The 17,321-nt window shown below is 38.5% G+C and overlaps 1 long non-coding RNA gene across 1 annotated transcript in view; it reads right to left on the minus strand.

Annotated features, from left to right (window-relative positions):
- Window positions 1–17,321, minus strand: part of LOC122240441 — a 40,876-nt gene that overhangs the window by 17,171 nt on the left and 6,384 nt on the right. The window lies entirely within an intron of this gene.

Consider the following 17,321-nt stretch of genomic DNA (forward strand, 5'->3'; position numbering starts at 1 on the left):
TGCTGGGGATCTGGCGTATTAGCTGGGGTGGGTAGGCAAGGTGCACGGGGGCTGGAGGGGCAGGCTTAGCTCGCTTCTCCTTAGGTGATCCACTTCAGGAGGAGCCCTGTGGCAGGGGGAGGGAGTCAGATCCGCTGCCGGAGGTTTGGCTCCGCAGAAGCACAGAGTTGGGTGTTTGCGCGGAGCGAGCAAGTTCCCTGGCAGGAACTGGTTCCCTTTGGGATTTTGGCTGGGGGATGGGCGGGGGAGATGGCTCTGGCGAGCGCCTTTGTTCCCCGCCAAGCTGAGCTCTGCCGTCCGGGGGCTCAGCAGCTCTCCCTCCCTTTGTCCTCCAGCCTTCCCGCTTTCCGAGCAGAGCTGTTAACTTATGACCTCCCAGACGCTAAGTCGCGCTTGCTGTCGGAACACAGTCTGTCCGGCCCCTCCGCTTTTGGCAGCCCGACTCGGGGGCTCCGCTTGGCCGGCGAGCCGCCCCTCCGCCCCGGCTCCCTCCCGCCAGTCCGTGGAGCGTGCACCGCCTCGCCGCCCTTCCTACCCTCTTCCGTGGGCCTCTAGTCTGCGCTTGACTCCGGAGACTCCCTTCTGCTAATCCTCTGGCGGTTTTCTGGGTTCTTTAGGCAGGTGTAGGTGGAATCTAAGTGATAGGCCGGACGCGCTGTGAGCCCCGCGTCCTCCTACGCCGCCATCTTCCCGACCGGGCCCCTACTTTTTGTTTTCTATATGTCTCATGTCTTTTTTGTTCTTCTATCCCTCTTTTACTGCTTTCTTTGGTATTAAGTGAATATTTTCCAATGTAGCATTTTATTTTCTTTAATGATTTTTTTCACTGTACTTTTTGAGTTATTTCCTTAGTGATTGCTCTAGGGATTACTATATATGTTATAATTTATCAGAATCAGCTTGAGATTTATACTAACTTAATTACAGTGAAATATAGAAATGTTATTTCTCTATACCTCTATTTCCTGCCTTCCTTTTATGTGGCATTATTGTTATGCATATTACATCTATAAATGTTACAAACCCAGCAACACATTGTTATAATTATTGCTCTATATACTTTTATGTTTTTTAAAGAAGCTGAGAAAAGAAACAACAGCAAGTATATATACTCTCATGTAAGAGAGAACAAGTACATTTTTGTGTAGTATATATATATATATATAAAGTTTATATATATATATCTCAATATATTTTACATATCAATTTTATAGATCAATAAAAAGGCTACTATAACAAAAGATATATATATGTATATATATAAATATGTATATATATAAATATATATGTATATATAAATATATATGTATATATAAAAATATATATGTGTATATATATATAAATATATATGTATATATAAAAATATATATGTATATATATATAAATATATATATGTATATATATATAAATATATATATATGTATGTATATGTATATATATCTTGTGTAGCCTTTTTATTGATCATTTCTGGTTCTCTTCATTTGTTTCCATGGATCTGAGTTACCACTGGGCATCATTTCCTTAGCCAAATACCACTGTACTCCCACTCATCTCCTTTGTTCTGTTATTGGGAAATCTATTACATTTCCATGTGTTATAGGCTCAACAATACATTGTACACATGTTGTTTTTAAAACCAGTTAAGAGAAGAATGGAGAAGAAATATGCTGTCTTTTATAATTACAGAGTTAGCTTTACTGGTGCTTTTTGTTTTTTTCATATAGATTGGGATAATTGTCAGGAGCCACTTGCTTACAGCCTGCATTTCTTTTAGTACTTCTTATAAGGTGGGTCTGCTAGCAAATAACAAATACAAAATTCTGTTTTTATTTATTGAGAAATGTCTTTATTTTGCCTTATTTTTGTTTAATATGATACTTTGTCGATAGTTTGTTTTACATGTGCACTTTGAATATGTTATCCCACTGCTTTCTAGCCTCAATAGATTCTGCTGAGAAGTTAGGTATGAATCTTACTGTAGTTCCCTTGCAAGTGATGAGTTATTTTTCATTTGCTGCTTTCAAAATTTTCTCTTAATTTTTGACTTTCAGCATTTCCACCAGTATGTATATGTTTGTGGATCTTTTTGTATTTATCCCACTTGGAGTTCATTGAACTTCTTGAACGTGTAGATCAATGTTTTCAATAAACTTGGGACTTTTTCAGCTACTATTTTTTTCAATATTTTTTTCTGCTTTTCTTTCTCTTTTGTTTTTTGGATTCTTCTGTTACATTTGTTTTGGTTTGTTCAATGGTGTTCCATATTTCTCTGAGGCTGTGTTTGTTTTTTCCATCCTCTCTCTATGTTCTTTGAATTGCAAAATCACTATTAATCTTTCTTTACATTTACTGATTCTTTCTTCCAATTCAAATCCTCTATTAAGCCCCTTTGATGAAATTTTTATTTTATTTATTGTGCTTTTCAAGACCAGAATTTTCATTTAAAAATAACTTGTATCTCCTTATTGATAGTTTCTCTTTGTTATGACAATGTTACCATGCCTTCCTTTACTTTGTAATCATAGTAATTAGCATTTTGAAAATATTTATAATGGTTATTTGGGTTCTTTTTTTTTTTCAGGGTATGAGTCATTCCTGTTTCTTTGCTTATCTCATTTGTATGTGTGTGTGTGTGTGTGTGTGTGTGTGTGTGTGTGTGTAAACTGAACATTTTAGATAATTTATTGTAACAATTCTGAGTACTAGTTCCCACCCTCTAGAGCTTATTATTATTTGCTTATTTGTTTATTGACTGACTGTATTATTTTAGTGAAGTCTGTTTCTTCCCCTGCAGTTTGAAGCCTCTGATGTTGCTCCTCATGGGGGAAACTTGGGTATGCCCACACTTCCTTGGAAAGACAACAGATGTGGCAGGGCTTTCTTTGTCTTTGTAAATTTCTCTGGTCACAGCCAGCTGTTAAGCTCTACTAATTGCTACCTGATTGCTCTATTGCCTTTGACAATGCCTTGGGACACAGATTGCCTTACAAACTGATCCAATAAAATTTGGTCTTTTTTGAAAGAATAGTTTCTGAGGTCAGTGTTTGATATATCTCCTGACACCATGAAGGACCCTCCCAGTTGTCTCTTTTCCTGTTTCTCTTCAGCAAACCCATCCCGCTTATAATTTAACCTGTATCTTCAGTGAATATCAATTTCATCCCAGTTGTCTTTCACTACACCTTGATTGTTTTTGAGTATCTTTAGGCTTGAACTTCTTCATCCTCTGTTGAAAATGAAGTCAGTTCCTCTGGGGAGAGATTATGAGTCTGCTGTCTTATAGTCTGCTTCTCCCTTTGGGCAAAATCTCAGAGACACAGGTTTAGACCTGTGGCCAGGAACAATGGCATGCTTCTCTGAGTGACACTCCCACTTTAGGAGCTAAGCACTTAGTGGGGAGGGGCTGAAGCCCCAGGTCTCCTTGACTTTCCTCTTCTGGTGTGGGACCTCCACATTAAAAGCTAGGGAAAGGGCAACTGGGGTCCCAGTATTCTCAGTGGTCTTGAGGTAAAAACCTCCATGTCATGAATGGGGCCTGGACAGAAGAAGGGAGACCCCAGCTCTTAATCAGAGTTTGGAAAAGGTGGCAGATCTTTTATCTTCAAGGAGACATATCTATTTTCTGGCCTCAGAATCAAGGTAGAGTAGGCAGGACTGGTCTATAAAGTGAATAAGCTCTCTGGGGGGGGCGGTTCTTAGACTCAGGAAGTGGGATCTCTAGAGGACAGGTACTAAACTTTCTGCTAATCTGGGTATCTGGGTAACTGTGTCTTAGTGTTACACTGGAGCTTCTATCTAGGATGACCAAGACTATCCCACTCTCTTCCTCCAATAGGTACCTCTCTTTTAATAATCACAAATAGATTATTGTTCACATCCCAAACTTGGAAGGGCAATGCCAGTTGTAAAAGGTTGCTCTATCCTCTTGATTTTCATAATTTCCTACCTGCTTACTACTAGCACCCTTGTATCTTAAGCTGGAAGACTGGCTGATATGCGTATCTCCTTACCTATTTTCTAGTTTATTTCTATCTTTTATTTCATGCGGATTCTGATTGTGTTAAAATGAAATTCCTTGTCCTATTAGGTTGTCTCATTAAAAGATGTGGAGTTCAGAACTGCCATCCCATAGAGCTCTTCCCATCTATCCCTAGTCCCTATTGAATAACACTGCAGAAAATGGTAGCAGTACTAATTGGGGAGGGAGTAAAACATGCCAGGTCGCCTTGGAAAGCAACTCTGAGTCAACCAAGACTCTCCAACTCAAGCTTCAGAGGGTAAAAACCTGGCTGGGTAGATGGGTTTGTTTTAGTATATTTTTGTTCACATGCTTCCGTAATTGTTTATAGATTTTACTTGCCATTTGGTTGGTAGAATTTTTCATACAATTCAGATCAGAGATGAATAGTGCTTGTTTCTAGGGCTATTGAAATTTTGCATTCCTCATTGGATTTTCATTAGTGTGTCTATGGTAGGGGAAGGGTGTGAAAAAAATTAGAGATTGCTAGTTTTCTACCATAATGACTATACAGTCTATATTTGGTTACTCTTTTAAGGCAGAGATGATAATATTCCCCCCAAATTCTCAGGAGTATTTTTTGTTAAGTTTTTACTGTTTATTTATGTTTGAGAGAGGGAGAGAGAGAGAGAGAGAGAGACAGAGACAGAGACAGAGAAAGAGAGAGACAGAGAGAGACAGAGAGAGCAGGGGAGGGACAGAGAGAGGGGGAGACAGAATCTGAAGCAGGCTCCTGGCTCTGAGCTGTCAGCACAGAGCCTGACGTGGGGCTCGAACTCACGGACCATGAGATCATGACCTGAGCTGAAGTGGGATACTTAACTGACTGAGCCACCCAGGTGCCCCTCAGGAGTCTTATAGTTGGGTTGAGTCATGTGGCTAATTATGGGTAGAAATGACATGTGTTACTTCTGAGAAATGAATGTCAGAAGAGGCCTCGTGAAAATCTCCAACTCGCTTATCTTTTCCCTGTTGAGCAAGAAGGCCATATGATAGAGTCTCCATTATATAATGGATTCCTGGAACAAAGGCCCCTTTGACCCAAGTGATGGGAGCTCCCTTTCATGTAGTGTGGGTCATAATAAAGTGTTTTTGTTTTTGTACAAGCCAATGAGACTTTTGGGGTAGTGTGTTACTGCAGTAACTTTTTCTGAGTAAAATGTCTTCATTTAAAAACTTAGTTTCCATCAAGAAGTTGATAGCAAAATAAAAATCCAGATGGCCTGGTGACTTTACATTCAAAATTAAATATGTTGGATGTCTTTATTAATTGAAGAAATGAATGGAGATGGCAGACAGTTTATTCTTAATGGGACAGGATAGTGGTTTCTAAACATGATCCCTGCTGTATGCTAGCCTTCTTTTTTAACAAATAGTTAAATAGTAGTGAGGTAAGTATGTTTATCAGAGTTTATTCTCCAAGTATACAAGGGCGTCTTGGCTTAAAGTCATAGGATTCTTTTACTTGAAAATGTTTGAGTTATTCCTTTAACTTTACTGTCTAGTGGTTATTATTTATTGACATCTCCCTATTATGTCTAGTCAGTGTGTAATGAGAGATTGCATGGATCATCACAGGTATTAACCAAAATCTTTTTGCTCGTCTCTCCATTTTTTTTTTTTTTTTCATTTACCTTTTGGTGTTTATTCTGCTTTTTTTTTTTAATTTTTTTTCAACGTTTTTTATTTATTTTTGGGACAGAGAGAGACAGAGCATGAACGGGGGAGGGGCAGAGAGAGAGGGAGACACAGAATCGGAAACAGGCTCCAGGCTCCGAGCCATCAGCCCAGAGCCCGACGCAGGGCTTGAACTCACGGACCGCGAGATCGTGACCTGGCTGAAGTCGGACGCTTAACCGACTGCGCCACCCAGGCGCCCCTCTGCTTTTAGCACCTCAACCAGAAGACTGGAAGAGAAAAGAGAGGAAATTAAACTCTTTTCCTATATACTAATAGACTAATAGTTCTGATTTTTAAAGGGTACCTCAGGGTGTTGTTTCATATATTTATGACTTTCAGAATATGTGTTTGTGTGTGTGTGTGTGTGTGTGTGAGAGAGAGAGAGAGAGAGAGAGAGAGAGAGAGAGAGAGAGAGAGAGAATGGATTAAATATTAGTTTTAAAGGTATCCAAATTCTCTGATTCTAGAAATTTAGGGTTGCCTGTATATGCATCAGAGTTGTGGTCCTTTACTGACTGAAAATTTCCTGCATATTAACAGAAAATTCTTTATTTTCAAGTGGCATATTGACTTTCTGTGCTAATTTAAGACAACTTGAAAATGTTGCTAGAGGAATATCTTTTCTAAGACAAATTAAATGTGTAAGTTTACACCTGTGGCAAATAAAATACAATTACTTTTTTCTTTTGAACTTAGTTATAATCAACTTTAAATATATTAGGCACCTGCCCCCCCTTTTTTTAAAATAAAAATTCATTCTTTTCAGTATGTGGTTTAAATGATGGAAACATAGCTGTTTCTCAGCAATTCCTTCAAAACTTGGGGCTTCTGTATTTAAAGGGATTCTAGAGGTCAATCCAGGGATTATGGTATAGACAGTATCCCTATACTAATTCAGGATTTTTCTTATTCAGTGAGACATGTTTTCTGAGATGGAAGATGGAAGATTCCATGTAATAAAGGTGAATATAAAATTTTATTCATTTATCTTTAAAAAGTCTATGGAAAAAGTTTATCTGTGAAAGGTATAAAATGAATTCAATGAAAAAAAAAAAAGAACTTGAATGGATGAATCTCAATAGCATAATGTTGAATGAAACAGGAATATAGAGATTATGGTTCCATTTATAAAATATTTTTATTATTATTACTTTTAATGCTTATTTATTTTTGAGAGAGAGAGAGACAGAGTGTGAGCAGAGGAGGGGCAGAGAGGGAGGGAGACACAAAAACTGAAGCAGGCTCCAGGCTCTGAGCTGTCAGCACAGAGCCATGAGGGGCTAAAACCCACAAACTGTAAGTTCATGACCTGAGCCGAAGTCTGGTGCTTAACTGACTGAGCCACCCAGGCGCCCCTATAAAATATTTTTTGAAAGAAAATTGGACAATATATCATTTAGTGATACGTGGTTGGTAAAAGAATGATGAGAAAAACACGGAAATGATGAACACAAAATATAGACTAGTGGTTACTTTGGGTAAGTGGCAAGAGGGCTGCAGTTAGATGTGTATGAAGGCTTGTATACCACTTTTAATTCCATATTTCTAAAGTTGAGTGGCGGCTACATGGATGCTCATTTTCATTCTAGTTTTTAAATTTTTACATATGTTTTCTCCACTCTTTTGGAACTATGCTATATTTTAACCACAAAATAAAAGTGACAGTGAGTTTAATATGAATTGATATGATTTACTCAAAAAAGTTAGTTGTTCTTGTACATGGTATTATAAGAAGTTTGGAATTGACAAAATTGAGGCTATTGCTTTATCTAGTCCTCATCATCAGATTCTTTAGTATGTTGTTCAATTCTATGCATCACATTTTAAGAGCGATATAGATGAATTAGAGTGTCTCCAGTGAACAGTGATGAGGCTGGTGATGATTCTTAACTCTGCCACATGTGTGATAATTGAATAAAGAACCAAGAAGAGCACAATGGAAGAAGAGAAAAAAATGATCTATTGGGACATGTCCATATATTTGAAAGGAAGGCATGAGAATGAGAACTTCATACTACATACTTCAAAGCATAGAATTAAAATTAATAGGTGGATAATATTAAGAAATAGGTTTTGTCTTAATACAACCAAGAATTTTCTAATAATTATATTTATCCAACGAGTTGCCTTGAGAAATAGTGAGTTTCCCACTGGTGGAGGTGTTCTGGCACAGATTGGATGACTTGCTGATGAAATATTATCAGGAGGTGGCCCTCAAAATCCCTCTGGACTCTAAGATTCTTAGAAGGTTTCCAGAAGTCTCTAGTCAACCTATAGTTGATATTCAGTGTCTCCTACTTGAGTGGCATCATAGCTTAGTGACTAAGAGCACAGACTCTGGAACCAGATTTCTGGTTGAATCCTGGCTTTGCCAATTAGCACCTGTGTAATCCAGAAAGAACCTTAAGAGGATAATCTATCCCCTTTTCTTACTCTTGGACTTAGGTACCTTGTCTGTCAAGTGACCTGGTCTTCAAGGTATTGCTGCAACATCTGTACCGCTATTATATGGCTCATCCAGTCATAACTATTAGGAGGTAGACTATTAAAACTTAATGATGGTGAGCTAGGAGTCTGTCTTTTGCAGTTTATATGCAGTAGTGGAAGGGGCTAATCTATCTCAATCAAAAAGTACCTATTTACATTGGAAGCTTAAATTTTAGATGCCATGTCCTGCCTTTGAAAGAGCAACTTTCAGGAAAAGGGATGTTAAGCTGATATTCTGGAGGCCATAGTATGTTTTCTGGTCATACATAGAAGGCAATTACTAGATTCAGGTTTTCTAAAATAGTGTGGTAATAGAAGAAACACGAAGTGACAATTACTACATTTAGGGTTTTTTTTTAAGTTTTTATTTTTATTTTTATTTATTTTGAGAGAAAGAAAGAGCATGAGTAGGGGGAGGACAAAGAGAGAGAGGAAGAGAGAATCCCAAGCAATGCAAAGTCCCACACGGGGCTGAACTCATGAACCTTGAGATCATGACCTGAGCCAAAGTTAGACACTTAATCAACTGAGCCAGGTGCCCCTAAATTTAGGTTTTTAATGGGAAAAAAGAAAAAAAAAGGAGAGGAAATGAGGACAGATAAAAGGAAGTTATTTCTTTTTATACTTGATTTACATGAGTACATCTCCTACCAATGATTAGTTGTAGTTGAGAAGGGATCAGAGACAGCAAAATGCAAACCCATGGGGAATAGAGTATATAGAATATATCTAGGCAGTGGTAAGACTTGGACCTGGAGTTATTATCTAACATCCATCCACATGAGCCTTGAGAAATATGCTCTGGATATTGGAGCATGGAGCCATACCTATTCTATAAATTCTCATGAATGGTCTAAGTATTGTGCTACCTCTGTACAAAGAAGAGAAAAGGCAGAGAGTTGTTAGCTCTGAGTGGTTCTGGGTGACTCTAGAGATAGCATGAGTGTGCTTATCAGAGCTTTGTGGGTTTGGTATAACTTAGTATATCAGTCAGGATAGGCTGGGTAATGTTGCTGTAACAAAGCACTACCAAATGTTGATGACTTACAACCTCAGAGATATATATTTTTTTCTTATACAAAATGCTTTCCCTGGCCTCTGTCCCCCCTCCTTCACAATCCATTAGGGGTGGAGGAGTAGGCTTTCTATGTTTTCCTGTCTTGTTGGTACTTCCTTTGAGTCACAATAATCTCCTTGATGCAGTGAGGGGGAGGGTGGAATTCTCCGGGCATATAATAGTTAAATGACTGTCAAGCAACAAGAGTAATAGAAAAACAACAAAAAAGAACACTGGTTTAATATTTGCAAAATAGCAACTCCACTAAATTTGAACAAGGCTGAAATTTTATAAATATAAATATGAAAATTTTTAGAAAAAATGCTGATTAATTGGATATAGAGAGAAATAAAGGCTGATTGCTGGAGTTGTGGCATATCTAGCCAGTTGGTGGATGGTAATACCATTCAATGAAATGAGCATGGCTGAGAGATACGTAAGGATTTGAGGGAGAAAGCCAAGAGTTCTGTTAATACATTTTGGCTGAAGAAGGTACAATTATGGGTAGTTATTTTTTTATCCTTTTTTTTAGTCTGGAGAATTTTTTTTTAAGTTTATTTATTTTGGTGGGGGAGAGGAAGAAAGAGAGGGGGAAAGAGAATCCTAAGCAGTCTCCACACTGTTAGCACAGAGCCTGACATGGGGCTTGATCTCAGGAACCATGAGATCATGACCTGAGCCAAGATCAAGAGTCGGACCCTTAACCTATTGAGCTACCCAGGAACCCTGGTCTTTTTAAAGAATGCTTTAATAGTAAAAATAATTTAATGACCAAAGAAAATATGTGGGTAACATTCTGAATTCTGCATCTGGGACATCTGCTGGTTTTAAGGCTCCATTCCAGCCTGGGTTGGACCCAGTCTGAGAAGGAGGAATGTTGCTGGAGGAGCCTAAGATGAGCTTCCTGTGGTTTTCTAGATGCTTCTTGCTGAGTGGAAAGGAAGGGTTTATGGCTCAGGTTGCCAGGATAGTGCTAAATACCTCCATTTGTTGCAGGGTGGCTTGATGGATGCTTTTGAAAATTTTTTTAATGTTTCTCAGCTTGGAAATTGTTTCCAATTTCCATCTTTTTCATGGGAATTTATTGAACATAAGTAAGTTAAATGTTTTTCTCATTAACTAGAGGACTTAATCATGTACCATGACAAAAGAAAGAAAGACAGAAAAGATTCACAATTCCCAAGAGTGGGCAGTTCCTTTGAAGGGGTAGATTATTCATGGAAGCTGTTTGTTTGGTCTGGGTTTTCTCTGAGTTTATTGTTCTCCTAACTGTGGGGTTCAGTTGATACCTTGAGTATTTTTGACTACCTTCCTCAACCTGTCACTCTTTCTAGAGCTTGTGCTCTGAATACAGGGATATCCAAGGGGGCTTGTGTGACCTCCAACAAGTGCCTTTTGCCTCTCGACTCCTTTTTAGAAAGGTAAATTCTCTAACAAGGGAAAATGACATTATATAAGGATAGCCTGTGTACAATGTAGGCCAATCCAGTTAACTCAAGTCATGGTGATTCATGCTTTGTTGTTTGTTTGTTTCAACTGTTGCTGTTGAAAGCTCTTATAGAAGAATTTAGTTATTTTCCTACTTTAGTAAATAGATTGGTGTTTTCTATGGCAAATGATAATTGTGCTTGTGTTGCAATGTAAATATGTAAACCGTAGGCAATAAAGAGTGATAGGACATACACAATACAATTTTTAGATGTCTCTTCCATAAACTATTAATTTCTTTATTCCTAAATGCTTCTTATATATTGGTATTTAATTGATTATTAAATTTTTTTTTGCACATTTATTTATTTTTGAGAGACAGAGAACAAGTGGTGGTGGGCAGAGAGAATGAGACACAGAATCTGAAGCAGTCTCTAGGTCCTGAGCTGTCAGCACAGAGCCTGATGCGGGGCTTGAACTCCCAAACTGTGAGATCATGACCTGAGCTGAAGTCGGATGCTTAACCGACTGATCCACCCAGGTGCCCTTCAATTGGGTTATTTTTACGAAGGCTAGGGAATGTTAAGATCAAGTGCCTGAACTTGCTTATAAACTAGAAGGAAAGAAGACATGCAGTTGGGAAAATAGTTACCAATACCTGGCAAAATATGACAAATGCTATGTGAGTCAAGCAGAAAGAAAAGGCTATAGGAGTTCAGTAAGGGTATATAGTCCCTATGCACAGCATGATCTGAGGAAGCTTCTTGGAAGAAATGGAATTAGAGTTGAGATTTGAAGTCTGGATTAGTGGAATGGACAGTGGGGAGAAAGTTTTCAGGGAGGGAAGAAAAAAAGACATTGAGATGAAAAAGTATAATACATGTTTGAGTGGGTCAGGGCAGCATTGAATGAACAGGCCAATTCGTTTGGAGCAGAAACCATCCCACCCCTACCACTAATCCTATTAATTGAAGGGTTCATTGAGTTGAAGTAGAGTAAAGTCTGGTTCCTTACCCTTCTAAATTTGAATCAGTTTCCTTATTTGTAAAATGGAGTTAATCATACTGAACAGCCATGGATGCTATAAGGCTTAAATGAGATAGAAAGCTAAAAGGAAGGTACTAAGTTGGGTTTCTCACACTGTATCATCCCTCTTCACTCAGGTCCTTGAGTTCAGCTTAATTCCAGTGCCATTATACCATAAAGAAATCTCTTACTCCCTCTTATAGATCATTTTAATTCTACTATTATTACATTTCTTTAGACCAGTTTCTAGTCATTTTCTGGTTTAGGAGAATTTTCTTGGCATAAGCCATCTGTATGTGAAAGGATACCAATGTCACATTTAAGAGGTTTGAATAAACAATTCATCACTAACTAGTGCAGGGTGGCTAGAGCATAGCAAGCTAAAAGGGAGTAGTTGGAGATAAGAAAGCATTCTTTTCTTTTTGTAGTTAAATCAACATCTTCCATGACATAAATTTCGGTGTAAACAATAAGCAAAATATATGCCACTGCTCTAAGGAATTTAATTTAAAACTGACTGCTGTTACATTTGATCCATACAGGAAGATGACTCAAGTCTGGGAAGAAGAAGCACTGTACTATGTCTAATCTCCATGCCATATTAGAATGTTTACACCAGCTTGAGTGGTTGTGATGGGGTCGTCTACATAATTTGGTTCTTGTCCTTGTGACTCACTGTTTCTGCTGTGGGGTTAACTCCCTGCAGTGGAAAAGAGAGGAATTACTTGCCAGACCATATGGAGTAGAAAACAGCAGATTGACTGAGGTTTTAGTAGAAACAGAGAGTATATAAACTTAAGCCTCCCGGAGGATAACCTTGGAAAACTTTTAAATAGCATCCTCATAGAGGTGTCTAATTTTCAAGATCTATCTTGAAACCTTAAGATTCCAAAGTTAGTTTATGGAAAAAGATTGAGAGAGGATAAATGCTACAAGGTATGCAATTTCATTGCCTTTGCTGAAGTTTCCACTTTGGAGAATCTAGAAAAAAGAATGCCTTCCTTTGATTTGCTGTAATTCTGCCTTGGCTAGGGGCTATGACCATGACCATGTGTGTATAGGAGATTCTTGGACTTCAGCTCTGTAAACTTGAGTTTCTGTGGCCCAACATAGAAGCTAACATTAAGGAGTGTGAATGAGCCAATGAAACTGGAAAACTGGAAATGCATGTTTCCACGTGGGATTAGTGACTACTCTTCCTGGTTTCTGACCCCTACTAGCCATGGATTTGTTGACTAATGTTGGCCTTAAATCCACAGTGCACCTGGATTATACTTAGAACTGTTATAGAAAAATGTAGCTTCTTTCTCTCACTCATTCGTCATAATTATTGAGCAACTTCTGTGTACCAGCTGTGTGTTAAATGATAGGGATAGAAAAATTAACAGGATACCATCTTGTGGGAATGAATAGTCTAATGGAGAGAAGTGTATGTAAATAGTTATAGAGCAATGTGATAAGTGTTATGTAAAGGAATTTATAGTGAGCTATGTTAGCAAAGAGGAGAAAGCATTTAAATCTGCTGATGTTTGGAGGGACAGGTCACAGAAGTCTCTGTAGAAGAGCTAACCCTATAGTAGGTCTTGTAGGATGAGTAGGGGCAGGCAAGTTCTGAAGGCAAAGGGAAGAGTATGGGCCCACGGGTATGGGTTGGAGGAGAATGATGGAAGCTAGATTATTAAATACCCTAGCCCTCACTTCTTTTAATTCCTGTAGGATAAATAAACCGATTCTAAATGAGGCAGAAATATCATCCAAGACATCTTCATTTCTAAAAAATGTTCATTTCAAAAAAGTGTTCTAAAAAATGTTTATTTACTTTTGAGGGAGAGAGAGGGAGGGGAGAAAGTGAGCAGGGTAGGGGCAGAGAGAAAGGGAGAGAGAGAGAATCTCAAGCAGACTCCATGCTGTCAGCACAGAGACCCATGCAGGGCTCCAACCCATGAACTTCGAGATCATGACCTAAGCTGAAATCAGGAGTGGGATGCTTAACTGACTGAGCTGCCCAGGCGCCCCATCAGAGAGATCTTCAAATTAATTGGCTGATAGGTCCCAAAAGTTAAAGAAGAGGGATGAGAAAGGAGAAACAGACTTTAAATTAGAACACAAATGAGCAAAAGTAGGAGTTAGGGAGTCCTGACAAAAAACCTGGCATACTTGGAAGAGTTGAACAGACTTATAAGGGGACTATTTCAGGTCCAAGTTCAGGGAACCAACAAAGGATAGTGAGATAGTAGATAGTGACTAGCAACAGCAGGAAGCTATTACTACTTTGGGGCCTGAAAGGGCAAGGGGGGGAAATGGTGTTATTGCAGCCCAGTGAAAGCTAAAGCCATGAAGGAGGAGACACAGGGATTCAAGACCAGTTGCTGTGGAGAAACACAGCTTCCGTCAAAATGATTGAGAGGCAAGGAGGGAGCAGGGAATGAATACCTCAAATTCAGCTTCCTCTACCCTTTGATAATGGCCAAATCGATGGCAGCCAGAGGACAAGGGAGCCCTGATGACAAATTCTGTAAGAGATCAGCCCTTAGGTTGCTTCCAAGCCCCCAATACCAGTGTATGTGATAATTTATATAATAATATATAATAATAAAGTTGTCCCAATGACACATCATTAGATCCCATTGCCCCTGGCTGGAACCAGGCTATGAGTTCTCAGACTCCTACAATACACTCTCTGTTGCTGCTATTAAAGCCTTAATCTCATTATTCTTCAGAGTCTAACTACTACATGTCAATGTCCCCATTAGTTTGTTATATCCTATAGAGAATGCTTGTGTGATACCATCCAGAGACCCAGCTCCCCTTCGGGATCAAGTCATTCATTTTGCTAGATGCTGGGAATATTGGCTGTTGACTGCTCATAGCTGAGTGAGTCCCTCCTTGGGAACTGTCCTCACCTATGATTTCTTCTTTATTTTGAAATATATTTTTGCTGAGTATATAATTCTGTTAACTGTTTTGTTTCTTTCATTACTTTAAAGATGTCCCATCATCTCCTGGATTGTATAGCTTGATGAAAAGTCTGCTATAATCTCTTCTTCTTTTATAAGAAACGTTTCTTTTCTCTTTCTCTAATTCAATATTTTTCTCTTTATATTTGAATTTCAGCAGTTCGGTTATCTTTATTTTTTTAAAAAAGTTTTTATTTATTTAAGTAATCCGTACACTCAATGTGGGGCTCGCATTCATGACCCTGAGATCAAGAGTCACACACTCTTCTGACTGAGCCAGCCAGGTGCCCCCTGAATTTCAGTAGTTTGACTACTGTTTTCATAGCTGTAGTTTTTTATTTGTATTTATCTTGTTGAAGTTTTCTGGGATTCTTTGATTTTGTTTCTTTTTTTGTTTTTGTTTTTGTTTTTGTTTTGTTTTGTTTTGCCTTAATTTCAGAAAATTCTCAACCATTACCTCTATTTAATCTGTTTTTTTTTTCTCTCTTCTTATTCTGGGAATTATGTATGGAATTACATGTTAGACTGTGGTTTTCTTCCAAAATTTAGACAATCTATTCTTTTTTTTTCTCCCACTTTCCCCCTTGCTTTTCATTTTGGATAGTTTCTATCTATCATCTATCCATCTTTCTATCTATCTATCAAGTTCATTGATTATTTCCTTGCTGTGTCCAGTCTGCAGATAAACTTGCAAAGGAAAAAAAATAGTGTTTAATATTTCCACCTGTATTAGTTTCCTATTTCTGCTGTAACAAATTAACACTATGGCTTAGAACTATACAACTTTATTATATTAAAGCTCTGAAAGTCAGAAGCCTGAAATGGGTCTCACTTGGCTAAAATCGAGGTGTCAGTAGGCTGTTTTCCTTGTAGAGTCTCTAGAGGAGAATGTTTTTCTTTGCCTTTTCCAGATTCTAGAAATTGTTTGTATTCCTTGACTCATGGCATCTTCCTCCATCTTCAGAGTTAGCAGCATAGCATCTTCAAATCTCTAAATTCCCTGACCCCCTCTTTCACTTAGAACTCTTGTCATTACATTGGACATCTCTAGGTAATCCAGGATAATAACCCCATCTCATGACCCTTAACTTAATCACATCTGTAAAGCCCCTTGGGCATGTAAGGTAACATATTCACAGGTTTAGGGGATGGGGATGTAGACATCTTTGGAGGGGCGTCATTATTCTGCTAACCAGAGCATTTTTTTATGGTTTTTATATTTAGTGGGTTAAGTGGTGGTCCCCAAATGACATGCCCATGTCCAAATCCCTGGAAACTGTGAATATTATTGTCGTTATTCTGCTAACCAAGGCATTTTTTTATGGTTTTTATATTTAGTGGGTTGAATGGTGGTCCCCAAATGACATGCCCATGTCCAAATCCCTGGAACCTGTGAATATTATCCTATTTGGGATGTAGTTAAATTGAGGTTCTTGAGATGAGATTATCCTAGACTACATCAGTGGTTCTTAAATCCAATGTTAAGTATCTTTATAAGAGACAGAAGAAGACACACATACACAGAGAAGAAGACAATGTGGAGATGGAGACAGAGATTGGAGTGATGTGGCTGCAAGTGAAGGAAGCGAAAGAATGTTGATGGCTCCCAGAAGCTAGAAAAAGAAGCAAGGAAGAATTATCTTCTAGAGCTTCCAAAGGTAGTATTGCCCTACTGATACCTTCACTTCAGATTTTAAGCCTCTGGAACTGTGAAAGAATAATTTTCTCTTATTTTGAATCACCCAATGTGTGGTAATTTTTTACAGCACCACTAGGAAATGAGTACATCTCTTTGTTTAATTTCCCCATCTATTCATTCATGTATTATACTTTCTCCACTAGGACCTTTAGCATGCATTATAGTGATTTTAAGGTTCCTGTCTGTTAGCTTCAGTATCTGAGCCAAATCTTGAGTGTGTTTTATCTCTTGACAGCAGGTCATTTTGTTCTTGATTTTTATGTTCATTACAAATTTTTTTTTTTCACATAGCAGATAATATATATAAAATAACATTAGAGACTGGAGCCCAGAAACTGGATCTGCCTCTTTTTCTGTTAGGTCATTAATCTTTGAGCAACTGAGGCTACACAGTAGATGATCTGAGTTTGGATTTGCTGTCATTGTTGATGTGTGAAATCTAGGCTGTAGTGAACTCTCGGCTTCAAATTTCTCCAGGGGTGGACTGCTACTACCTTGTTGTTGGTGTGAGGCCTGGAATACTAGAGAAATTTTCTAAATGTTCCTCCTCCGTCCTCAACTTTTAGCATTCCCTAAGTGCCTTTGCCACAAAGAGGATTTCTCTCTACCTTCTTGTTTTTCCTCTAGCCTTAGACTTCTATTGCTTGTTACTCTGTGCAGGGCTCATGATTAGGCTAAGGGTTTTCACTTTTCCTGCTTTGGCCTCAGTCTTTGGCAGACCTTATGCCCCTGAGCCTCACTTGTCAGGCTGTTTGATCATTCCTAACTCTCTGCCAGACAAGCTATCTTTGCCTTCCTCTCAGTGCAAGTAGGTTCCCTGCACTTTCCTCTCTCCTCTGCCTTTTAATGAGTTTACTGCTCCTCCTTGAGCAGTAACAGTCTTCTGCTTTGTTAGGAGTATAGCATCTTGGGTGCAAGCGAGTTCTTAGGCACTTCTTCCTCAGAAGCAGCCAACTTTTGCCTGGGAAT

Source organism: Panthera tigris, chromosome B4 (assembly GCF_018350195.1).
Source record: "Panthera tigris isolate Pti1 chromosome B4, P.tigris_Pti1_mat1.1, whole genome shotgun sequence".
In the NCBI taxonomy this organism is placed as follows: domain Eukaryota; kingdom Metazoa; phylum Chordata; class Mammalia; order Carnivora; family Felidae; genus Panthera; species Panthera tigris.